The sequence below is a fragment of the Meles meles genome, chromosome X (assembly GCF_922984935.1).
Source record: "Meles meles chromosome X, mMelMel3.1 paternal haplotype, whole genome shotgun sequence".
NCBI classification, from domain to species: domain Eukaryota; kingdom Metazoa; phylum Chordata; class Mammalia; order Carnivora; family Mustelidae; genus Meles; species Meles meles.
In genome coordinates, this window is record NC_060087.1 from 63362478 (window position 1) to 63390057 (window position 27580).

The 27580-nt window shown below is 39.1% G+C and overlaps 1 long non-coding RNA gene across 1 annotated transcript; it reads left to right on the forward strand.

Annotated features, from left to right (window-relative positions):
- Positions 1–27580, forward strand: LOC123934992. The gene is made up of 6 exons (XR_006816862.1): positions 1–6515; positions 7987–8078; positions 18371–18579; positions 18848–19096; positions 19486–19614; positions 20694–27580. It is a non-coding gene; the product is annotated as an uncharacterized LOC123934992 (long non-coding RNA).

Sequence of the window (27580 nt, forward strand, 5' to 3'; positions counted from 1 at the left end):
TTGTATGATCTGGAAGTGGATTTGGGACTATTAATGTGCTCATTTGCAACTGTGGTCCCTTTTGTTAGTCTGGGTCCTATGTGTTCCAACTCCTCCTGCACACGGCAAGGACTACTTGGGACTATTAATATATTTAATTTTACCTGTGGTCCCTTCCAGTGGTCTAGGATCCCATCTCCTACACATTACCTGGTAGTATTTGGAGCTAAAAAGTACTTAATTGCATCTGTGGTCCCTTCTGTTGTTATAGGATCCCAGTGTTCTCCAAATGTATTACAGCAGAGGGCATTGGACTGTTAATAGGCTTAACTGTAGCTGCGGTCCTTCCTGTTAGTCTAGTATCCCAGGCCCTACAACTGCCTTTGTGCTACCTGGCAGTGTATTTGGCACTGTTCAGTTGCTTAATTGCAGCGGTTGTCTCTTTATTAGTATAGTTTTTCAAGTCCTCCTATTTAATTTACATTACCGCAGAGGGTCCTTGGGATTGTTAATTTTTAATTAAATGCTAATTGTTAATTGTTAACTAAATGCTGCTCTTGTACCTTCTGTAATTCCTGGGATCCCATTTCCTCCTACTCTGTTTACATTACCTGGGAGGATTTTGGGGACTGTTGGAAGGTGCCACAGTACTAAATTGAGAATTTTTTCTTAGTATAGTTTCCCATGCCCTCCTATTCTCTTTGCATTACAACAGATGGTACTTGGGACTGTTAAAGTACTTAATTGCAGGTGTGGTCCCATCCCTTAGTCTAGGATCTTGTTTCCTTCTCCCCTATTACTGAGAGCAGATTTGGGAATGTTACCTTGTGTAATTACAATTGTTGTCCCTTCTATTAGTCTAGTTTCTAGTCCCTTCCAACTCCCTTTGCATTACCTAGGAACAGATTTGGGACTGTAATGTGCTCATTTGCAGCTGTGGTCCCTTCTGTGAGTCAAGCATCCCATGCCCTCTAACTTTCTTTCCATTATAGCAGAGGATATTTGGGACTTTTAATGGGCTTAATTGCTGTCCTGATCCCTTTTGTTAACCTAGGATTCTCTGTCTTCCAACTCACTTTGCATTACCTAAGGATGTATTGTTGGGGACTGTTTAAATGCTCAGTTGGAGCTGCGGTCCCTTTTGTGTGTTTAGTTTTCCCATGCTCTCCTCCTCTTTTGCATTATAGCTGTGGGTACTTGGGGCTGTTAAAGTACTTAATTGCTGGCGTAGTCACTTTTGTTGGTTTAGGATCCCATCCCCTTCTACTCCCTTTACATTACCTGGGAGGATTTTTGAGACCGTTAAAGTGCTCATTTGCACCTGTGGTGCCCTCTGTTAGTTTAGGATCCGATGCCCTCTAACTCCCTTTACTGCATTACAGCAGATGCTACTTGGGACTCTCAATGTGCTTAAATATAGGTGTGGTCCATTTTGCTAGTCATGATCACCTCCTCCCTTTATACTACCTGGGAGCAGTTTTGGTACTGAAAGGTACTTAATTGCAGCTGTGTTCCCTTCTCTTGGTTTAGGATCCTATACCTCCAACTTGCGTTATAGCAGAGAGTACTTGGGCCTGTCAGATTCTCACAGCTGTGGTACCTTCTGTTTTGTAGGATCCCATGCACACCAACTCCCTTTACATACATTATCTGGGAGTGAATTTGGAAAAGATAACGTGCTTAATTTTAGCAGTGGTTCCCTTTGTTAGTATAGTTTTCCACGCCCTCCTACAGTCTCTACACTATAGCAGAGGGTACTTGGGACCATGGCTGTGCTTAAATGCAATTGTGGTCCCTTTTGTTAGTGTAGGATCCCGTGCCCTCTCCTTTTACATCACCTCAGAAGTGCTTGGAACAATTAAGATGTATCCCATTCACTCCTACCCTTTTAGCATTACAGTAGGGGTTTGCTGAAAACCAAGCCACCCCCCCCTTTTTGTATTGTTAATGTGCATAATGGTATTTGTTCTTTTCCTCTGCACTACATAAGATTTCTCTAATTTCACTTGTATTCAGCAGTGGATGCACTTTAAGACCTTTGTACTAGGATAAAGTGAACCATGGTAATTGACATACTGTGTCTTTCATTTAAGTCCCCTGTATGGTCTTTGAATTAATTACCTCAGTTACTTTTTTCTGGAACTATTGGTGTGCAAAATTCCAATGTTTATGGTCCTCCTTTTTTTTTTTTTAAACACATCAGGGGATGCTAGTATCCCAAAATTCTTTCTTTCATGTGCCCTCTTGATAAGCTAATACCCTTATTTCTTAGTATTATACTGGGGGGTACTGACCACCTACAGTCTTTCTATTGGACAGTTAATGTGCCGTATTGTACTGGGATCCCATCCCTATCACACCTTCTCTGTGTCAGGGGTGTTGACCAACTATGACTGCTTCTCCTGTGCAGTTTAAATGTGCATAATTACAGCAATCCTTACTCCCTTATGTTAGAATAAGATCTCATTTCCTTGCCCCATTTACATTATTGCAGGGGCTTCTGACTAGCCAAAATTCACTCTCTTGGACTGTGTGTGCATACTTAACATTTGCTCTTACACCTGTACACCAGGCAAGGATCTTCCCCATGCTGTTTATATTCCAGTGGGAGGTGCCTACTACTCAAGATTTTACACACTAACGCAGTTAATCTGCACAACCTTCGTTGTTTTGTACCCACTCGGTTGTCCACAACTGTACCTTTAAGTTCAGGACTTTGCACTTACCAAAGCAGGGGTGACTGACCACATTATAGCCTTTCTCTTGGAACTGTGGCTGTGTGTAGTTTCACTTGTCCACTCTCCTTTGAGTTAACTTGTCCCTGACTCTTCTCAGAACCTCTGAGGTTTACTGAGTGGGATACTGTCAATTTAAAGCCCCTTCCTCAAACTGTTAACATGTGTAATGACAATTAAATTAGGATTCTTTGCCTTTACACTGCCTTTGAAGTACTGCAGGGAATTCTGACCCATAAGGTCCCATTTCTTGGCCTGTTAAGATGCATAATTGTATTTGTCTGGGTTCCTGTGTACCAGAGAAGAACACCTCTCCCCACTCCTTCTGTCTGTTATCTGTTACGCAGTGAGTGCCCCCTCTACAAGGCTGTTATATGTGAGCAGTCAAGGAGCACAATTGTAATTGACCACAACTATGCACCATGGATATTAATGTGCGTAACTACACGTGCTTCATCCCATTTGAATAAGGTACTACCCTCTCAGACTCCTTTTGCAGGGGTACTGATCACTAAAGCCTTTTTTCATGGCTTGTGATTATGCATAATTTCATTTGTACATGTTCTTGCACATTAAATATGGGCACCTCTCTCCCCACTCTCTATACCTTTTAGCAGGGAGTTCCCATTACTTAATCCTTACATTTGTACATTTGTACAAAGTACTGGTTTTAATTAACCATACCATATCCCTTGGGCATTAGTGTACATGATTGCAGCTTAGTTCATCCTAACCTGTTGTATGTCATTGAGTATACCAAGGTTGCTAACGCCTAACTTGTCCTATTAATGTGCATAATTACATTTGTCCAGGTTCTTACGCACTAGATGAGGAGACACCCTCACCCCTACTTCTAAGCCTTCCAGTAGGTGGTGCCCACTGCTAAGACATTTACATCTGAATAGTTAATATGCAGGATTGTAGTTTTCCGCAACCCTATTACTTCCAGAACTATCGTACCTCCTTTGCAGTGCTGCAGGATATACTGTTTTCTCCCAAAGTTCTTTCTAGCAAACTGCTAACATTCATTCATCAATTGAAATTGTCTGCTGTCTTCAGTAGACTAAGGCCCTACACTCTTACCTTCCCTTTGCAATACAGCAGAGTATGCTGATGAACTAAGGTCCTCTTTTGGACTGTGAATATGTACAGTTGAATTTTTTCCTTGTTTTATGTACTCTATAAGGACCCTACCTACTTTCTTAGCATGTTTAGCAGGTAGTGTCCACTATTTAAACTCCTTCACTTGGAAAGTTAATGTGTATAAGTGCAGTTTGCTAAGCATGCCTTATACTAGAACCCCTGTACCCTCTTTGCTTTGGAGTAAGGAGATGCAGTTTACCTCTAATGCCCTTTCTTTTGGACTTTAATGTGTATAATTGCAATTGTCCAACTTTTCATCCCCTCAAGCCACCTTTGCTTCAGGGGCATGTTAACCATAAATTGCATCCCATAAAACCCCCTTTGCATCAGGGGCATGTTAACCATAAATGAGCTCTTCTTGAGATTATTAATATACATACTTGTATTTGTTTGTTGATCTGTGCAGTGTGAAAGGATGCTCTGTGGCCCTACCACTGCCTTTGGATTGCTGCTGAGAACTGCTCTCATGACCTCAGCTCTTGGACAATTAATATGCACCACTATCAATTATGGGACCTATTGTACTCCCTTTGTATTCATTAGGGGTACTGACTACGGTCTCTTTCTTGGACTGTCAATGGGCAATTATCTATGTTCCCTTCTGTTAGGTTTAGGATAACATTCCCTTAAAACCCCTTTGCATTACTATAGGGGTTGCTGACCACACAAAACTTCTGGGACTATTAATGGGCACAACGGCAATTAGCAATGGATTTTTCCTCCCTGGCCTTGTTAGACATAACACTCCCAGCCCCAATTTTGCATGACATAATTAAGTATAAACGTTGCAATATGCCGTGAACTTGTCTATCAAATAGCAACCCATACTCCCTCTCCTTTTGTATTGCTCCTATGTATAAAATTCCAAGTACTCATGGTCTTCCCCTTATTATCCCTCTTCCCATCCCGTGCTCACCCTTGGACCCTTCCTATGGACCTTTGTCACAGTTTCAGGTGTTCATGTATTCAGCCATTGAATAAGATTGTCCTTCTGCCCCGCCCCCATCCCTTGCCCCTTTTGCTTTATTGCTGGGGAATGTTGACTGGGCAAGGCCCTTTCTCTTGGACTTAATACATTAATAATCCCTGATGTCATTGCCTTACCCACTTTATATTGCTGTAATGCCTCATTTGCACTTTCCTTAGTCCCACCCATCAGACACTTCTTTGCATTGCATTGCTGACTACCCAGAGTCCCTTCTGTGTTAACACAGTACTGATTGTCCCATTTTTCAGCTCATCAGCCCAAGATTTCCCTATCACTTTGATGTTATGTGCAGTATTGACTACCAAAAGCAGACCTGAATTAGGTGGATGGGCCTTCACTCCTTTTTCTGCACTTGTTAATGATGCAATCCCAGTTGTCACATTCTGGGACAGGAACCGTCCCTGCCCACCTCTGTTACTGCTTTACTGAGCAAAATGCTCAAGGCAAGTCAGGCCTAGAAAGCTGGATTGCCACCCCTCATTACTGATTTTCAGTATAAGTATCAGTTGAAAATTGTCTCCCAGGAAGAAAGATTAGCACCATCTGTGCATTCTTCCTTCCAGAGCAGATTGCCTGGCCAAGAATCTCTCTTCCCCTCTTGTATATTGCTGTTGTACAGTGCTGGTTGCCAGGATACAATAAAGAAGTGCTGTTTGCAAGATGGAATTGTAAACCTGGTCATTTAATTTTTGAAGTCCAAAAACCCATTTATACCATGTACTTGATGACCAGTGTCTCTCATTTTACTATGGGTGGTGGGTCTGTGGATAGACCACTATGAATCTTACTATTTTAAGTATTCCCAAGAGTTCTAGAGTGGAACTCTTAAGACACATATCTTTGGGCTCTACCACCATTTTAAAACCATTCTTTATTTGGGCTTTACCACCATTCACTTTTAGAGAAACTACCCAAACTTTCTAGTCCTTAAATTTCTTCATCTGGATCATCACCCACCCCCTACTTATTTCAAGAAGATTGCTTTCAAAGAATGAACTGAGAGAACATATGCTGAGGCACTTTTGAAAACCATAGTTCACCTTAATTAACATATATTAAATGCACCCTGTTGAATTCTGCTAATTTAAAGTAGCCTGAAGCACTCACTACACTGAAGTGAGGACTTAGAAATGATAGTATCAATTTCCCTGTTTTTTTAAAAGATTTTTATTTATTTATTTGACAGAGATCACAAGTAGGGAGAGAAGCAGGCAGAGAGAGAGAGAGAGAGGAGGAAGCAGGCTCCCTGCCAAGCAGAGAGCCCGACCCGGGGCTCGATCCCAGGACCCCGGGATCGTGACCTGAGTGAAAGGCAGAGGCTTTAACCCACTGAGCCACCCAGGCGCCCCTCAATTTCCCTGTTTTGTATTAAAGGAGAAATAAGCTAAGTTCTAATCATTCTTCTGGACATAAATTTCAACAGTGAGATAGCTTCCTGGTAAAATGAATAATATCCTAGCCTCTAGTGTGCAGGGTGTGGCAGAGAAGTCTCTAATGTGGAACTGCTGAAGCAAATAACTAATTATCACAACAGCAGTTCTTTGTAATCACTGAAAAAGGATACTATTCCTCTGACAAGGATGTCAAAAGATCCACCCAGCTCAGGGTGCAGTATACACTACTAGCTCCTTGGACAGCTGTAAGAAGAGTCTCTGGCTCTTTAGAATACTGTAAGTACTACTTTGTAGTTATTAAGTAATCTTTTCCCTGTTCTATTTTCCTTCTCTTAAATGCTACCTGTAGAAAGGAGGATCTTTAAGTCTCCTTCCCTGTTCCTACCTCATCTGCAATTATATCTATCTATTGCTAGATAGATAGATAGATATCTATTTCACCATATGAGTTAACCAACAAAAATATTATATACCCAGCCTTATGCTAGTTAACACTAAAGTGAGGGGTAGAAATGATATGGTCCTGTATAACCTCATTCCTGTGATATATTGCAGAGGAACTAATAAAAGCACACTTGAAATACCTTTAGGAAATGATAATCAAGTGCTGCCTTGTGTGAATTATAAGTTACAGAGTTTTAAAAAGGGAGCCCACTAGGGTCTGAAGTTAGTTGGATAAAGAGGGAAGTGGTTTTACTTTTTCCCTTTGGTCCAGGATATGATTAATAGTACAGCCATATGTGTAGTCCACTTGGTTTATTTTAATGTAATTTGGTTTTTACCCCTTTTGGAAGTATGAAAAGTGATTACAGAGATAAGGCCTAGGTGTTGTGTTTGGCTATATGCTAAGGCTGGGAAATTGTTCATTGTTAAATTTCATTATAAGCTTGAGCTTTTCAAGGTTCAGTTTGGGGGTATAAATGTGATATGTTTGCTTTTTGTGCCTTTTAATTCTATCTCTGCCACAAAACACGAGTAGTGATGTTTTTAGTTTGAGATATTTGTGGAACCTGTTCGGCAAGAAGTGAATGGAGAAGTGTAAGTTTTATAAGAAAGCTATGACATTGTCTACTTTATGAAGTTAATAATACCCTTTCCCCTTCAGCTTTTCAACAGATAACCTTGGTAAGCTAAAAATCTTAGTCTCTCTGATGTAAAACAAACACAGAGGTCCAGCTGAAAAAAAATATTAACATCAAATTTGAGACATTCTTGGTGCACATCTATGCATCCTGGCAGGAGCAAGAAGAACCATATTGCATGGGCATCCCTTACTGCCCATTTTAATTCATAACCATATTTCCTCATGGCTTGTTTCCCACCAATGCCAATGGCATCCCCCGGTCTGACTGATTGGGGTTAGTATACAATTGGTCCGAAGTCTTCTTGGAAATGTTGCCTAGGTCATTGTTTCTCAAACTTAAGTAAGTTGTCAGGATAAAATGCCTTTTAAAGGAACAGAAATTTTTGAGATCGTAAAGAATATGGTTTGAGGAACGTTGACTTAAAGAAAGTGATTTGAAATGTAAACATGTTTTCCAGTTTTAAGATCTTTATTAAAGATATACAATGTTTTATATAATTTATGTAGGATTTAGGGATCCATGAAGATATATCCACAAACCCCCAGGGTTCTTATCACCCCAATTTGAGAAACACTGGTCTCTGCTTGTGACATCTTTTATTGTTACTAAACAAATTATTCTCTATGAGTATACAAGTATAACTATTGGAATTTGTTTTAAAGGGATGAATTCTGAGCTGGTTCTGTACCCCACTCAAGAGGAAGGATGGATCAACTTTAAGTGGATTGAAGCCTGCACTGGACAGCATCCAAAGGTGAATCTTGGAGTTGTATTTCAATTCATTGCTTGAAATAAAGTCTCTAGCATTTATAAAATGGGATGCTCTGGAAATGTGGGCATCTTCAAAATTGAGATAATCCTTGTGTTAACAGACTTTATTGAGTCACACACTGGAATAAGTTACAAAACCAAAGACATGATTCTTGATGAGGATGCCAAAATGAACAAATCATTGTGGTGTTGGGCAGTTTGATGTGTACCATAAAAAATGTTGGAAAGTTCTGTGGGGCACAGAGGAAGAAGAGAGGAGGAGACATACTTACTGAGCAAAGTGGCAAGGGGAAAATATAAAGTGTGACTAGGGAGCACCTTGGTCTGTTTACTTAGGGATTATGTAGGCAGAGGGTTTACAGACACTACACCAGTATTTCTTGTTTTGTTTTGTTTTTTTTTTTTTTTGCAAATGCATTTTAATGAAGCACATAATTTTTTAGAGTGAATCACCTTTTTAAAAGATTTTTTTATTCCGGAGAGAGAGAGAGAGAGAATGAGATGGGGGGAGGGGCAGAGGGAGGAGAGAGAAACTCAAGCAGACTGCACTCTGAGCATAGAGCCTGATGTGGGGCTTGATGACACCGCCATGAGGTCACCACCTGAGCTGAAACTAAGACTCAAACACTTAACTGACTGTGTCACCCAGGTCCCCATAGAGGGAGTCATTGTTTTTTTCATGGGTTTGGGGGCAGAAGGAATGAAATACTGGCAGAATTATGAAAAAGTTCTGAGCTGGGAATAAGAATGCCTATCCTTTGGTTCTGACTCTAACCTTGGATCAAATCACCATCTGTCTCAACTTCAGTGTCTAGGGATAGCTGATGAATTAAGACAGAGACTTGAATTGAGTATCTCAATCCCTGAAAATGACATTTTGTCTTTTGGAAAAATAGAGCCTTTCTTTCTCTCTTTCTTCTTTCTTTCTTTTTTCCTTCTTTCCCTCCTTCCTGGCATTTGTCTAAGTGGTTTTTGTGTTTTCATTTCTGACTTTCTTCCTTATAGAACTTTAATATACAGGATTGGAGGAAGTTTTCTAACCCTGGTTTTGTGCATCTTTTCCCATATCCCCCTTTAGTTTTTCTACCTATCTTTCTCCAACTTTATCTACAAATTTCTCTTACCACCTCCCTAAATTGTAGAAAATCATAAGACCTAGGGTTGCTATGATTAATCATTCATAATTTTTCAGGATATCTGGGCCCTGGTTGGCAAATGTGTACCTGCATGGGAGTTTTTGACTTAAGTAAAGAATTTAATACGTTGATCTGTGGTGGTGGCTAAATTTGTGAAAACATCCTGGGAGAATTTTTATACCAGCTTAAAGAAAGAAGAAAACTGATACCTGACCTGAGCGGTTTCTTCAAACCTTATAAATTTGGATGTTGAAGACTACTGATGTGTAGGATTAAATAGAGCTAATGCCTTCTTCTGCCTCAAGTCGTACAGATTGGATCGGATGAAAACTTGATTTTCTCACTACCATAGTTTTGGCTACAGACAAATAGCACTTAACGCTGTGTCTCTCAAAATCCAACTCAAGTTGGATCTCAAGTATTTGTTTGAGACTTAGCTGATCCTATGAATTTAACAAGCTAAACTTCAATGGCCATGAAGATTATATATCATTATAGTGATGGCATTGAGTTGGCTGTTTTTATTGGTGATTTAAGCTTTACTTGATCCTACTTGACCTCTCCAAATTAGAGCACTGAGACATGGAATGTTAGGCTCCTTGTGTACCCTGTACAAATGAGTCTGATAAAGAACACTTTACTGTTTTGATGACTATGTTGGAAATGAGCTTTTGATTTCTTCATGTTAGAGTGAGAGATTGGAGCAAAATTTAAATTTTACTTGTCCTAGATTTCTTAGATGATGGGTAGACTTAAAGAATTATTTTGTTTGACCAACTGGAATGCTATTCTTCTAGTTTCCCCAGAAATATTAGAACCTATTCAGCAGACTCAATACCTTCTTACTGCATAAAATATGTAATTGAATGTTTATAGCATTTTCAAAATAGGGATATGGCTGGAAGATCAGTATACATTACTGGGTTTCATTATGAAATGTCTAGGTTACCTTATCCATAGCTCTGAAAACTTTTGGCATGCTGTATTTTTATGTTACTGGATCTCATTATAAAATATCTAGGTTACTTTAATCTATACTTTTGAAAACTTTTGGCATATTTATATTTTATGTCTGTTAGTATGCTTGCCATTGTATAATGTAATTGGTATACAGTTTCTCTTATGATCATTAGTTTTCCAGCCTTACATGTCTCCCTTGACTGAAACTGCTATAACTGCTGCCTTCATTTTATATAATGGATTGAGTAGGTCCTTTTGTATGGTCCATTGATGAACAAGAACAAGAGTTTAAGTTGCTAATTTTAATAACTTTTTGATATTACGGATTTTGATATTTGGGCTTCTGTGTTTCATCTTAAAAACTGACTACAATTAAAACTCTATAAACAAACACTTTGCCAACGATGAGGGCACATAACTGCAGCAAAATATGGAAAACAGAATTACCAGTTCTCAGGTTCCATTTTGCATGCTTAAAAAAAAAACTACAATCTATAAACCTTCAACATCTAGTTGGCAGATTTAAAAGAAAAAAACCTTTCTTATTTTAGAGTATTCAGAATGGTTTTGGAAGATAGTATAGAGAGAGTTCCTGTATATCCCATACCCATTTTACTTTATTATTTAACCTTTTTTTTTAAGATTTTATTTATTTATTTGACAGAGAGAGATCACAAGTAGACAGAGAGGCAGGCAGAGAGAGAGAGGAGGAAGCAGGCTCGCTGCTGAGCAGAGAGCCCGATGCGGGACTTGATCCCAGGACCCTGAGATCATGACCCGAGCCGAAGGCAGCGGCTCAACCCACTGAGCCACCCAGGCGCCCCTATTATTTAACATTTTTTAAAAAAGATTTTATTTATTTATTTGACAGAGATCACAAGTAGGCAGAGAAGCAGGCAGAGAGAGAGGGGGAAGCAGGCTCCCCACTGAGCAGAGAGCCTGATGCAGGGCTCGATCCCAGAACCCCGGGATCATGACCAGAGCCGAAGGCAGAAGGTTTAACCCACTGAGCCACCAAAGTGCCCCTATTATTAACATTTTATAGTACTCTTATACATTTGTCACAATTACTGAACCAATATTGATATATTATTAATAACTAAAGTCTATACTTTATTTACATTTCCTCAGTTTTTCTCTTACGCTCTTTTTATGTTCTAGGATCCTATCCAAGATACCACCTTGCATCTAGTAGCTGTGTGTTCCTTGGGCTCTTAGTTATGGCAATTTCTAAGACTTAACTTGTTTTTAATGGCTTTGACAATTTTGAGGACTAATGGTCAAGTAGTCTGTAGAATGTCCTTCTGTTGGGATTTGTCTGATGTTCTTCTCGTGGCTAGACTGGGCTCGAGTTTTTGGGAAGAAGATCATAGCAGTCTTCGTTCTCGAATACATACTATCAACGTGACATATCACTATTGTCACGGTCAGCACGGCAAATCGACCAGGAACGTGAGGGTAAGAGGATGGTGCAAAGAAGAGGTTCAGAGACAAAGAGATGGGGGCAGGAGGAGCACTGAGGAGGATGTCCAACAGTGCCGAGTTTACTCAAGGCAGCAAGGCATTATATAGCGAACAATAACTATATTTAACTGATTACAAAAGAATTTGCTACATGCACAAAAAACCCTCCAGACTTCCCCATTATCTACTTCTCACGGTCTAAATGCAGACCCTCCAAGGACAGTGGTCTTTGTCTACAGATAATTCCTTAACCAGCTGCACTGACTCCAAAGTAACTCAAAACATAGTTTACAATGTTGCAGTTCATGGCTGGTGCAAGCACAGCACAAGCCTATTAATGATTTGTTGACCAGGCCTGTTTTGCCTACTCCAGATAAGCACCTGCAGGCAATGGCTGATGTTAGTACAATTATTCCATATTGATACTCGGAGTAACAACAAACCTAAGAGTGATTCATGAGCTGTGCTGGAACAGCAAGGACCAGTTATGAATGTATGACCCCAACCAAATTGCTCTCATCTAACTAGTAAACGTGTGGGAAATCGCGTTGGCTAGCCCACAACACATAGCACAGACCCTTTCTCAGTGCTACTCAACTTTTCCGTCCTAAGCCTTTTGTTAGGCTACTCGGACTTTAAAGGAGACACAAGTCAGAGCCGGTTTGGTCCTGGTCTCAAGCCTTATTGCGGCCTCCCACACACTATTGATATTGATGTTGACTGTTACCAGTTGACTAAGGTACTGTTTGTCAAGTTTCTCTACTTAACATTTAAAATTATTATTATATTAAAATTATTTTTTTCCCTTCCCGTACTGTATTTGAAGGGAAAGCCACTATGTGCTTAAAGAATGGGGAGTTTCACTAAGCATGATACGCTCTAGTTCCATCCATGTCGTCGCAAATGGCAAGATTTCATTTCTTTTGATGGCTGCATAGTATTCCATTGTGTATATATACCACATCTTCTTGATCCATTCATCTGTTGATGGACATCTAGGTTCTTTCCATAGTCTGGCTATTGTAGACATTGCTGCTATAAACTTTCGGGTACACGTGCCCCTTCGGATCACTATGTTTGTATCTTTAGGGTAAATACCCAGTAGTGCAATTGCTGGGTCATAGGGTAGTTCTATTTTCAACATTTTGAGGAACCTCCATGCTGTTTTCCAGAGTGGTTGGACCAGCTTGCATTCCCACCAACAGTGGAGGAGGGTTCCCCTTTCTCCACATCCTCTCCAGCATCTGTCATTTCCTGACTTGTTAATTTTAGCCATTCTGACTGGTGTGAGGTGATATCTCATTGTGGTTTTGATTTGTATTTCCCTGATGCCGAGTGACGTGGAGCACTTTTTCATGTGTCTGTTGGCCATCTGGATGTCTTCTTTGCAGAAATGTCTGTTCATGTCCTCTGCCCATTTCTTGATTGGATTGTTTGTTCTCATGCTTAGTGAAATAAGTCAATCGGAGAAAGACAACTATCATATGATCTCCCTGATATGAGGACATGGAGAAGCAACATGGGGGGGGTAGGGGGATAGGAGAAGAATAAATGAAACAAGATGGGATTGGGAGGGAGACAAACCATAAATGACTCTTAATCTCACAAAACAAACTGGGGGTTGCTGGGGGGAGGTGGGATTGGGAGAGGGGGAGCGGGCTATGGACATTGGGGAGGGGAGGCGAACCATAAGAGACTATGGACTCTGAAAAACAACCTGAGGGTTTTGAAGGGTCAGGGGTGGGAGGTTGGGGGAACAGGTGGTGGGTGATGGGGAGGGCACGTTTTGCATGGAGCACTGGGTGTTGTGCAAAAAGAATGAATACTGTTACGCTGAAAAAAAAAATAAATAAAAAGGGAAAAAAAAAAAAAAAAGAATGGGGAGTTATGCTTCACTTCTCTGATGGTTGAGTGTTTATATAAGTTATTTGGAATTCTTCTGCACAGGAAATGTGTCTGTTATTCCCTAGTTTATTTATTTAATAATTCATTTATATCAATATGGAATCATGAATATTTATTTTATATTCTGGATAATAAGTTATTACTACTTATTTTTATTCAGATTGTTCTAGTTTTGGACTTTGGAAGTTCTTTCAGTTGGCTCGTTGGACATAAACCCATCCTTGTGGGTTTCTGCTTTTTGTTTGAGCACTTTCTTACTTTCTGGAACTACCGAGATGCTCTGGGTTCATTTATGTTTCTTATTCCAGTCCTCAGATCTAATGTTTCCTAGATTTTTTTGTTGTTGAGGATTTCTCAGCAGTCCGTTACCCTCCTGAGACCCATGTTTCTTCTCAAGGACATTCAGCATGTGAAACATGAGGACTACAAGTAGCTGTAAGCAGCTTCACATTCAGCAGATCTTTCTTTCTTTTTTTTTTTTTTTAAAGATTTTATTTATTTGACAGAGAGATCACAAGTAGTCAGAGAGGCAGGCAGAGAGAGGAGGAAGCAGGCTCCCCGCCAAGGAGAGAGCCCGATGCAGGGCTCAATCCCAGGACCCTGAGATCATGACCTGAGCCGAAGGCAGAGGCTTTAACCCACTGAGCCACCCAGGCGCCCCAAGCAGATCTTTCTTTTTGAGAATCTGGATAAGCTCCAAATAATCTTTAAAATGATGGCTATCATGCCACCTGAGAGAAGAAGATAACTTGGAGAGCTCATCATTGTGGGAATTCTGTCTTTGGCTTTATGGACTTTAACTTCCTGAAGCTCTACTTTTTAAAACAGAACATGAGACAGTTTTTTTTTAATCAATTCCTAAAGTTTTTTTTATGTTTTTTGCACATCCGTATATATTTTAACATTAAAGATGAGTTTGGCTTATTATTTAATTTATCCCTCAGAGTTAGGCTCCAGTGAGATTTGTAAGGGCAAGCATACTTGATTCCCATTTCATAAACAAAAAATGAGAGATGCAAAACAATAACTTACTTCCATTCACATCTCAAAGCAACTTAGTGGGAAAGATCAAACAAACCTACACCTTCTGATTAGCAGCCCTTGAAATTATTTCTACAATCCTTTGGCAGACTGCTAGTTAGGTGTTGAGGATTCATTGATGCATAGTACCAACTAAATATGTGTCATAGCCCTGTTTTGGCAGGCCCAATTCTATTGTTACTGTCATTTCCTTATTTTAAAAAGTTGAGGGTTGGGGCACCTGGGTGGCTCAGTCAGTTAAGCCTCCAACTCTTGGTTTTGGCTCAGGTCATGATCTCAGGGTGGTGAGAAGATCAAGCCCTGTGTTGGGCTCCACACTGGGCATAGAGTTTGCTTAAGATTGTCTCTCCTCTCCCTGTACTCTTTCCCACGCTGCCCCCCCCCCCACCTCCCTCTGTTTGTGCTCTTTCTCTCTATCAAAAAAAAAAAAACTTGGGGTTCCTGGGTGGCTCAAATGGTTAAGCCTCTGCCTTCAGCTCAGGTCATGATCTCAGGGTCCTGGGATCGAGCCCCACATCTCTGCTGAGCAGAGAGCCTGCTTGTTCCTCTCTCTCTGCCTGCTTCTCTGTCAAATAAATAAATAAAATCTTAAAAAAATACTTTTTAAAATGTCTATACTGCCTAGAGCAGTCTATACTTTTAATGCCATTCCAATCAAAATTCCACCCATATTGTTCAAAGAGCTGGAGCAAATAATCCTAAAATTTGTATGGAATCAGAAGAGACCTCGATTTGCTAAGGAAATGTTGAAGAACAAAAATAAAACTGGCGGCATCACGTTACCTGATTTCAAGCTTTACTACAAAGCTGTGATCACCAAGACAGCGTGGTACTGGCATAAAAACAGACAGATAGGGCGCCTGGGTGGCTCAGTGGGTTAAGCCGCTGCCTTTGGCTCAGGTCATGATCTCGGGGTCCTGGGATCAAGTCCCACATAGGGCTCTCTGCTCAGCAGGGAGCCTGCTTCCCTCTCTCTCTCTCTCTCTGCCTGCCTCTCTATCTACTTGTGATCTGTCTCTGTCAAATAAATGTTTAAAAAAAAACAAAAACAAAAACAAAAACAGACACATAGACCAGTGGAACAGTGGAGAGCCCAGATATGGACCCTCAACTTCATGGTCAAATAATCTTCAACAAAACAGCAAAAAATATACAATGGAAAAAAAGACAGTCTCTTCAATAAATGGTGCTGGGAAAATTGGACAGCTATATGTAGAAGAATGAAACTCGACCATTCTCTTACACCATACACAAAGATGAACTCGAAATGGATAAAAGACCTCAACGAGACAGGAATCCATCAGAATCCTAGAGGAGAATGTAGGCAGTAACCTCTTCAAGATCAGCCACAGCAACTTCTTTCAAGATATGTCTCCAAAGGCAAAGGAAACAAAAGCGAAAATGAACTTTTGGGACTTCATCAAGATCAAAAGCTTCTGCACAGCAAAGGAAACACTCAGCAAAACAAAGAGGCAACCCACGGAATGGGAGAAGATATTTGCAAATCACAATACAGGCAAAAGGTTGATATCCAGGATCTGTAAAGGACTCCTCAAACTCAACACACACAAAACAGATAATCATATCAAAAAATGGGCAGATGATATGAACAGACACTTCTCCAATGAAGACATACAAATGGCTATCAGACACATGAAAAAATGCTCATCATCACTAGCCATCAGGGAGATTCAAATTAAAACCACATTGAGATATCACCTTACACCAGTTAGAATAATCAAAATTAGCAAGACAGGAAACAACGTGTTTTGGAGAGGATGTGGAGAAAGGGGAACCCTCTTCCACTGTTGGTGGGAATGCAAGTTGGTGCAGCCACTCTGGAGAACAGTGTGGAGATTCCTCAAGAAATTAAAAATAGAGCTTCCCTATGACCCTGCAATTGCACTACTGGGTATTTACCCCAAAGATACAGATGTGGTGAAAAGAAGAGCCATCTGTACCCCAATGTTTATAGCAGCAATGGCCACAGTCGCCAAACTGTGGAAAGAACCACAATGCCCTTCATCGGACGAATGGATAAGGAAGATGTGGTCCATATACATGATGGAGTATTATGCCTCCATCAGAAGGGATGAATACCCAACTTTTGTAGCAACATGGACGGGACTGGAAGAGATTATGCTGAGCAAAATAAGTCAAGCAGAGAGAGTCAAGTATCATATGGTTTCACTTATTTGTGGAGCATAACAAAGAACATGGAGGACATGGGGAGATGGAGAGCAGAAGGGAGTTGTGGGAAATTGGAGGGGGAGATGAACCATGAGAGACTGTGGACTCTGAAAAACAACCTGAAGGTTTTGAAGGAGCGGGGGGTGGGAGGTTGGGGAACCAGGTGGAGGGTAATAGAGAGGGCACGTATTGCATGGAGCACTGGGTGTGGTGCAAAAACAATGAGTACTGTTACGCTGGAAATAAATAAATTAATTAAAAAAATACTTGAGGCTTTTTAAATTTGAGGAATCATAGAATTATTGAAAGGTAGAAAAATAGAGACCCAAGGTTCTGTGAAAGCTATTTATTGGTTCCCTAGCTTTCTGTATCTTGTTTATCCTTTTGCATAGATTTGCTTAGCTGTTGTAATAACTTGTGTTTTATATGCCTGTAACCATTCTTGATTTCTCTGAATATCCTGGGACCCATTTATATAAGCTGTTCAAGAAATGTACCATGTGGGGGCGCCTGGGTGGCTCAGTGGTTTAAGCCGCTGCCTTCGGCTCAGGTCATGATCTCGGGGTCCTGGGATCGAGTCCCGCATCGGGCTCTCTGCTCGGCAGGGAGCCTGCTTCCCTCTCACTCTCTCTGCCTGCCTCTCTGCCTACTTGTATCTCTCTCTGTCAAATAAATAAATAAAATCTTTAAAAAAAAAAAAAAAAAAAAAAGAAATGTACCATGTGTATTGAGTAGAATACAGTTTTGTTTACCTTGGCAGCACTCTAGCAACTTACTGCTTGACATACAAGTTTTTATTTATTTATTATTTATTTATTTATTTATGAGAGAGAGAGGAGAGGAGTGAGAGCGAGTACAAGCAGACAGAGTGGCAGGCAGAGGCAGAGGGAGAAGCAGGCTCCCTGCCAAGCAAGGAGCCCACTGTGGGACTCGATCCCAGGGCATTGGGATCATGACCTGAGCCACCCAGGCATCCCGACATACAAGTTTTAAAAGAGGGAAATGCTATAAAACTAGAATGAGAGGTACTCTGATTGAGGTAGATTACTCAGTTTTTAAAATAGTGCTTTATTAAAGAAGCCTGAGGCAATGTGAAGAAGAATTCTTAACCTATAAGGTCAGATCACATGGAAGCTTTTCTTAGTGACTTGATGGCTCACTTGGTTGAGAAAACTTTATTTCTACTGTTTTCAACTCCTTGATTTCTTGAACCCCACTATATTTTATGATGAGAATAGGATATTAATAATACACTCTAGAGAAATGCTTATCAGTGGTGACTGGAAAAAAAAGCACAGTATGGGAATTTTGGTAATTATTCAGCTCTGAATTGCTCTTGGAGATGAGGGGAGGTGCAAGGAATGGAGCTGGAATGAATAGAAGAATTTACATGTTACTAGGCTTTACGAGGCTTATAGCTAGGATATAGAGCACTAGATCTTCACCTCTCAATCTTCACCCAACAATCCATATGGAGGAAAGGGTAGACATGGTTTAATTTAACTACAAGTTGCTAATTGGGACAGACTTTCCCAGTGTTCTGCATTTCAGTAACACTTTTCTCTGATCTCTTCTCCAGATCGTCCTCAGAAGAATAGGCTTGTTGCTCTACAGTGTTAGTGACCTGTTCCCTTTGACGATCCCTAGGTGGAGATGGGGCATGAGGATCCTCCAGGGGAAAAGCTCACTACCACTGGGCAACAACCCTAGGCCAGGAGGTTCTATCAAGATTCTTCCCTGGTCCAAAGGAGGAAGATGAACTCTCAAAACCACCACCACCCTTCAGAGGTGCGTAAGTTGTGTCTCTAAAAACATAATTAGTACCTATTAATTTTGACCTTGCTTTATATTGCACATAGCTTTCCATTGAGATTGTTTCCATCATTACTGACTGTGTCTGGTTTGGTAAAAAATAGCTCCCTAACTAACCTGGGAAGCAACTGGGTGTGAAATGGGTGAAATGATGTGAAGAGAGTAGGAGGCTGCATGAGTTAGGATGTTTAGGGTGGGACTGTTGTGTGGTAGAGACTTACAGCTTAATTGTTCTTTCTTTTAGGAGAACATGGGCAACAACTGCCACATCTGTGACATTGATCATGGGGAGATCATCATTTTGGATCTTCTGGTCCCCAGAGTATTTCTTGAAGCCTTGCTGGGGAATTTTGACAATCATTTAAATATGTCAAGATGGCTTAGGATGTCTCTGGGCTAAAACACAAAACAAGCTGTTTGAGAAGATAAATAGGAGTTGTATGCTTGTTAATTAATGGAACCTGACCAGAAATGGCACAAGTTCTGTTGTCAGGTAAGCTCTAAAGAACTAGGACCTTGTGTACTCTTAAGTTGGTGGTAAGAGAAGCTGATTAGGGGGATGCAGATTAGGAGATGGAGGTAACCATTCAGTAAGTAGTAAACCCTGATTATACAGAGTTTGTACAGATTATTCCACCAGAAGACTAAGACTGTGATTGATGGTGTTTCTATGTTTGCCATAGTTTCCTATCCTTTTGAACAAAAACCTTGTGTTAGTTTTCTCTCTAGGGACTTAAAGGCTTCAACTTTATGTATTTATTTCTAAGCTTCATAGAGATATTTTCCATAGCTCGTAAATTTATATCTTCCCATTACTCTTGCACAGTACTCAGTTAATACTTCTATATGGCATTTACATGGTTTCCCCTGTCATTTTTATAGGTCCTGATTGTTCCTTCTTTTCTGCCAAATCACTGTCTCCCCAAAACAGTGCAAAGCGCAACAAAGTGGAACATACCGAAGGAAGATCAACATGCCTGGCACACTAGCATTTTAGAACAGCAGACTGAAGTAAGTTGTTGGTGTTGTAATCCTGTGAGGATCATTTTAACTATGAGCTTATTTGTTGTAGGTTTGTATGGGATGAAGCATGATGTTATAACATGGAGGGGTGTGCAATGTGAGAGCTGAGGATAACCAGTAACCTGTATTTACCAACTGGGTTGACTGAAGCAATTCAAAGATATTACAGTTTGCCTATCAGTTGTGTCCAAGTAATTGAGCCTCACCTTGTCTCTTTATCTTCACTGTGTAAATGTTTTGCCACTCTTAGAGGACTAAACTGTAGAAGCCTAAAAAATAAAGAGGGTTTTTTTGTTCTTTTTGCTGAAAGAGTGGATCTTTCTCACCTCTTGTGAAAGAATATCTGCAGATTTAGTGTTAAAGGAAGCCCAGTCCATGAAGTTGCCATTATAGTTGTGAACCATGTGAAAACGAAGTTTGTTTTTTAAGGAATGGGGAAAAGTAAAGATATAAAGTGAGGGGATTGACTAGGTGCTCTCTAAGGGCACTTTATTATTATATTCATACATCTATGGCATCTTGTTTGGCTCTTTTGGAAATCATTGTGAACAGTTGAAGCAGAATATTGAAAGGTTCACAATTTGTGTTTAAATCTCCTGCCACTCACTAGGTGTATGGTCTTTTGTCAGTTTAGAGTTTTTGGTTAGACTTGTAGGTGACAGTAAATGAAATCATGTATGTAAAGTGTTTAGTGAAGTTTGGTCCATGATAAGTTAAAAGTAAACTAAGAAGTTGTATAAGTTGATATGACATAATACAGGTGACCACAAATACCATCTAATGGCAGGCATGTTTTGGTTCTATGTAAGAAATTTGTAAGGTATAAGTTTATAAATAGAAAACATTTAAGTTGGTGGTGGTTCTTATAATAATTATTACTGTTAGTAATATAAGTAGTATTAGTACTAATTGTAGTTTATTTTAATTATTAATGTACTTTTTGGTTTTCTTTTGTTTCTTTTTTGTGATGCTTCACATATGCCGTTTGTGCCCCTTATTGTATCTTGTCTTTACTTCTTACCCTTTTCCTCTGAATGTCTGTCTGTGCTTATCTTTTTACTCCTAAGTGTGTATTTCTTTGCTTGTTTATTTCTTTCTTGAATCTCTTTGGTTGTTCTTTATCTAAAATGTGTCTTAGCCATCCCATGATTCTCTTGCTAGTTTCTTCTCTGTGCATCTTTGTCTCATTCTGGTTTTTGTTCCTAAGAGTGGTCTGTCTTGTCTTAGATGTCTCTCTAGTTTTGTTTTGTTTTGTTTTTTTCAATTTGTTACTGATTCTTTGCTCTCCTAGATCTGGCTCTTCTTTCTATGTTCTTCCCTTTTGTTCTGTGTTGCATACTTGTGTGCTTTTTGTTCATTACTTGTCCTGCCTATACCTTTCTTCTTTTACTGTTGTGAACTCTGATTGCTGGTCTTCCCTTCCCCTTGTTGTTTGTTTGACATTTCACCTTTTTCTCATTCTGGCTTTCCTCCTGCTTTTTCTACTATTATCTCACATTTCTCTTTTCTGTATATTTTTTCTGCTTCTGTTGGGCCATTTTCTCTTTCTTTCCTGCCGTCTAAATGTCTCTTTGTTCTTTGTGATTTTCCATTTCAGCATTCATCTCTGTTCTCTTGTTTCTTCTCTGGTTTCCCCCTTGTGCTTACCTTTGAGTGTATCAGCCTCTTTATATGTCTGTGTTCCCCTCTCTTTGACTTTATGCCATCTTCTCTCCTTGCATATTTTGTGCATCTATGTGGTCATGTGTGTGTGTTTGTGACAAAGGGGTTTCCTAACCCCTTCCCAATAGGCACAGAGTGCAGCTATCAAAATAAGCATTGCAGAGCTGTTCATTATGCCAGGACACCGTGTGAGATGGATGATCCAAGACCTATGATGCACCAGGTGGAAGGCCCATAATGGATAGAAGGCCTAAAGTAAAAAAACAGATGGTTTGAGACTTGAAACCTGAAGACAAACATGGAAAAAACCTGTGTTTCAAGATAGATGGAATCCTCAGGCTTGAGGCCATCAAAGCCCTGACAGCTATGATGTAAGCATGTCGCTTTTGTTGGATAGAACACCTGACCGAGTTGGATGGAAAGTTCAAGTCTTGAGTTAGATAGAAGTCCAAAGACCCAGAGTGGGAGACTGTAGGCCTAAGTGTGGGGATCCATGGAAGACTTGAGACCTAAGACACAAGGTCTAAGACTTCAGATAAAAACCCAAGATCCAAGAATGGAAAGCCCTGGGATTCCTGCTTGTCTAGATGGACAGAAGGCGAAAGAAAGAATGATGTCTCAAGACTAAATTAGGTGGGAAGCTAGAAGCCTATGACACAGAATTCGGGAAGGATAGAAACCTCAAGACCAAAGGAAATCCCGAGATGAGAACACTAAACCCCATCTTTTTTTTTCTATTGTTATCCTCTCTACCCTTGGACATTTTTAGTTCTCCCTTTCCAGTTCTTATGCTTTTATTTAAGTCCACTTCTTTTGAGGAGCCCTTTTTGATGTTGCTGTTACCTTAGGATTACCTTTAGATTGGCAATATTATGCTTGGGCCAGTCTTAAGCCAGTTTTTATCACAGTTTTGAGCTTTAAGTGTTTTTTTTTTTTTAAATTCCCATTTCTCTTCACCTACACTCCTTGAGAGACGCATATAGGTAACATTGTATTTCGGTCCTCCCTTTTCCTTAGAAGCTCTAGCCTGATGAGCAAAGGCAAGCATCAGGCTGTTGGGGGGAAAAGTCCCAGACTATCTAGAGGAAATGTGAAGAGATGTTCCAGGCCAATGAAAAGAATTAGACAGGAAATACCCAGATGTGCCATACTGTTGAGAAGCACCAACCTGCAACACCTTTCTTCTTTGAGCTTGGGTGAGCAGGATTCTTGGGGTTTGGGTTTTCTAGTAATGGTTACAAAATGAATGATTGGGTCTAGTATGAAGTGAGGCCCCAAGGAGACACTTTGAACCCCCTGCTTATAGTAGTGGCCTAATATTTTGGTAGATTGTGCCAAAACTGCTCCTGGATTTAATACCCACCTCTAGGCTTAAAGGTGAGAGAACTTGGAAATATTTAGCAGGTTTAATCCTACCTTGATTCCCCCCCCCTTACCATAATTTAAATAACTGAGAATATATGTGAAAGCACTGTAAAGCACAGAAAAAAGGCATTCCCATTAATAGTATATTGGCAGTCATGCACAGGTAACATTTAAAGTGCTCTGTCAGTTGTTAAGCATTATGTAAATCAGGAGTTATCACACTCCATATAAAGGGTCAGATGGTAAATACTTAAGGTTTTGTGGACCATATGGTCTCTGACATATGTTTTTCTTTTACAACTCTTTAAAAAGGAAAAGCTATTCTTAGCTTGTGAACCAAGTAGATTTGGTCTGGGGGGGCCATAGTTTTTATCACCCCTGATGTAAGTACTGGGGACTATGTGCTGAATAATAATATCATTTCTGTGTCTGTCCCTGTGCACTCAGGATGCAATATTTATTTCTTATCACATCCATGTGACTTAAAGAAAAATACATGAATGTGATTTGTAAACTATAAAACATTTATAAAGATTTAAGAGTTTCAGAGTTGATGGATGAATATTGATGACATAATATCTACATTCTACTGTACTAGACACTATAGATACAAAGATTAAAAGAAGCCTGAATAAAGTACTTTGTTAGAAGTATGTAATACTGTGCAGATATTAGGAATTGTTTGATAAATGAATAACTCCTATATTTGTGGCTATTGTGTTTCCTCTACTCTGGTAATTTTAAGCAAAAGTACAGTATTCTAGGTAGCAGAGAAGCAAATGCATGGAAACTGCTTTGAAACCATAAAATATACTGCAAACACAGGGTATTAAGCTGTTGTGAGCACTTTAACATACCATTTTCAAAGGGAAAAGAAGTGTTTTCATTATGGAATTAAAAGTTTCAGATTGTGAGGTGCATATTAAAGTGCCTTATAAATAAAGCATTATATCAATACCAGTGGGTTACATGTTTATGAGTGGATGAATATTAATTACCTTTTATGGGCCAGTACTGTTTGGGTACTATGAAATCTAAGATAATGCTCTCATGTAATAAGAAAGAGGTTTGTGTCCTAGACTATTTAGATGTAAGGAATTAGATATTGCTTGTTTTAATCAAGACTTTACTGGTCATGTCAAATTAAATAATCACCAGTATATTTTCCCAGGTGACAGGAAAATGTAATGATTGAGATTGCCTTTGCACTTTTTAAAGTGCTGTATAAATCGAAGACATTAGCTGTTTCTGTGTGAATAAAACTTTCTATGAGATAGGCATTTTCTCTACAAAATTCTCATTGTGTGCTTGAATGTGATGAAAGTTGTATAAATAGCTATACAAACTGAGGGTTTAAATACTTGTTGAATGAGTGAGTATCATCAGATGCTTACTAGGTAAAAATATTATAGGCAGTAAAGAGATACACAGACTTACCATTTCATTGTGCTTACAGCTGAGGATACGGCAATACATGTGTAGTATTTTAGGAACTCTAAAGCACCATGTAAGTGTAACTACTTATTTTCTAATTTGGTGCTGAGTACTAGGATTATAAAATTATATCACAGTCATCATTATACTATGAAGAAAGTTGAAAATTTTTTGAGGAAAAATTGTTAACTATTGAACACTGAATATAATATACAAAGGATTAAATATCTGATAAGTGTAAAACTGGGTAATAATTGTCTATTACATGCCACTCGTCTTGCTTGTCATTGGAGATGTGAAGATAAATCATCTTTATTGTGTCCTGGGTAGCAGTAGATAATGTATAAATCAATTTATAAGTTTTGCACTGCTGTACATATAAAAACAATATCTGCAGTGTGAACATTGATTATTTTCTTTTATCCCCAGAGATCTAACAAGTGGGGATGCAAAAGTTCATTATCAGAGATCTGTTCAAATTTACACAGCCTGCTGTTCTATATAGATAAAAGGAAATAGCTTGGCTTAATGAATGATTACTGGTTATTTTCTGTGAGGCTGTGAACTGTGCATGCCCTAGGATATGAAAATGATTTTATCTTTATGGGGTATTCATTGGAGGAAATAAGGAAGTAGGTGGGAGAACCAGACTAGAAGTTACTTAAGCACTGCAAAACTTATTTAATAAAAACATGGGGGAAAATAGAATTGTGCCAGGAAGTATGCTAAATGCTGACCTCTGTGGAAAGACAAAATCTGAATCAGAGGTACTTGCTCCCTGGCCTGGCTGAAGAAATGGAAAATATTTTTTAAGAAGCAAGATGTTAACAGTTCTCTATCAGTCTTTAAAATGCTGAATGTGGAGATGAATTCGATCTACCCTGGCCTGGCTTGAGTCATTAAAGGAGTAAAAAATAAATGGCTCAGGAGTAAAATCAAATGGCTTTGCTTTTAGATTCATTTGATAAATAGAGCATCTTTCATGTGGAATAATACATCATTCTAGGTCTTAAGAGAAGTGAAATGGGCTAAGTCTCAAGGGCATTAGAATACCGATTATAGATGAAGATAAGAAAATACTGAGTTTTGAGCAAATATTTGAGTGCCTGTTTTCTGGAACATATTATGCTAGATAAATTAGTTGAGTGGGTCTCTTCCAGAAAATGCACATTGACATGCCTTAGGTATGAAAAAAATAGAAAAATAAGACATGGTTCTTTTAAATATTAAATGAAGAATTATTCCTAGTTCTAGAAAGTCCCAGTGTCACTTGCTCATTGACTAGTTTAAATCCAGAAGGCTGTTATAAGGGTGCTTAAGGCTTGCCTTTTAATTCATTACTTTCATATCTGTTTTTATTATAGATGAATGATTTAAGATGAGAATTAAGATGAAATTACTGGTTTTAAAAATATTTGCTCACTGACCTGGCTTAGAGTCAGGAAGCCAGTTGAGTAAAAGATTTTTTCCTACATTTTCCATATTTTGTGCAAAAATTTATTTTACCCTGAATAAAGTATGTTCTCAAATGCTGAGAATTAAGAAATTAAAAAGTCCTAGGCCAAAATGTAATTTAATCTCACCAGTCTATGGTGGAAACACAGAAAATTTAATGAGACTGTCGTTCTTTAATTACTTGAAAAATATTATTGAGCAGCTGTGATATTAAGACACCGAGAACAAATGGCCACCTTCTCTTTGGCATGTTTTGTAGAGTAGGAATAAGCGGGGACTTTGTATTCATTCATTCTAACACTGAAAGTGATGTTAAATTGGAGCAGATCTGGTATAAAATGCATTTAGTTTATCTTGGAGATGCAGTAAAACAAAACAAAACAAAAAATTGGAATGAAATTCTTCCTTAAATGGAAGTGTCTTTTTCAAGGTATTCTGTTAATTGCTAGACAGAAAACAAAAAAAGATCATGACTGAAAGAAACTTGATTTTTTTATTACCCTGGAGACTAGAATATAAGAAGTTACTGTTCATTAATTTATTCATTCTACATGTATGTTTGAATGCCTGTTACATATAAGGTTTTTTGTTATATTTCCAGTTCTCCCCAGAGACATGAAAAAAATGAATGCTTTCTCAGAGGACTTTTAAAACTTTTCTTTCGGACTGTTTTCTGATTAGGGGCATGGCTTAGTCCCTTAATAATGTTGTGGGTTTTAATTCCTGTTCTGTATTTCTTCTACCATTCTGGCCACTACAATAAGCAGGGTTTTCTATTGAGCTAGCTCATTAAGTGTGAGGAAGTTCCCTTATAGTAGACACTTTATTTTCCCTGGCCCATCTCTCAGGAGAAATGGCTGTGACCACTGCTAGGCAGAAGGAGGGATGAAAAACAACTAATTCCCAAACCCCAGTCTCATTGGTACCAGCCTTGGGGAAACCCTCATACTCAGGCCACAATAGGTTTTGAAATGCATTTATCAATTTTATCTGCTTTCTGATAGATATACTCTGCCTAAATAGATCTCTTTGAAGAACAATCTTCAGATGGTACATAACATAATGGGAGAGACATGATTTTTCTTTTGCAACAGCTTTGCAACTTAACCTTTAGAAATCTCACCATCAAAACATGTCGAAGAAAGGATCTCTTATAGTGGAATTAAGTCAGTGAATAAAAATAGCTTAATTTTAGTGTGTTCTAATTTAAAAAATAATAGAAATTGGAAGTAATTGGTAAAAACTGGAGGTAAACGATAAAAAAAAACAAAAACCTCAATCTAGTGCCCAACTGGGCTTTGACCTTTTCTATTTTTAAATCACTCACAAGAGGGTGGGATTAGGAGGAAGAGTGAAAGAGAAGGTCAAAGCATTTTGAAGGGCAGCCTGCTTGTGTTTTGGATTGGTTTTGAGAGCATTACCTCCAAGTCTAACTAGGGGATTGCTTTTTTTTAGTTTAATTCAATTCCAATAACTGGTCATTGTTGAAATGAGGACACACTAGTTTGTTACCACTCACTTCTGTAAGTTTTTGAGAAACAATTTTGGACTATATGTTTACCAACTAAATTCTAACATTTGGCTTTTAATATGTGGTGCCAGCTGGATTCTGTAATGCTCCTATTTTCAGGTTGGGGTCGGGGATTACATTATTGGAAATTGGAAAGGAGAAAGTAACTAAAAGCCATCCTTTCACAGTTTCTGGCATCCTAAGACTACTACTGATAAGAACATGCTGTCATCTGATTTTTATGGCATAAATGAAATTGTGAACAAAGTCGTCTTTAAAGAAATAGCCTCGTCTCTACCTTTCTACCTAAAAGGGCACTTATGCCAAATACTCTGATAAATGGGAAGATACACTTGGACTTGTAAACTAATGTGAAATGCAGTATATTTGAGTTTTGAGTGTTTTGAAGATTGAAAGACCTTGCTCAGCGTGGGTGACCACAAAAACAATGTAAAGCCATCTACATGTCACAGCTGAGAGAAATTGGGGAATGTTGTCTAATGTCAAATAAAATGTACTGTTTTGAAA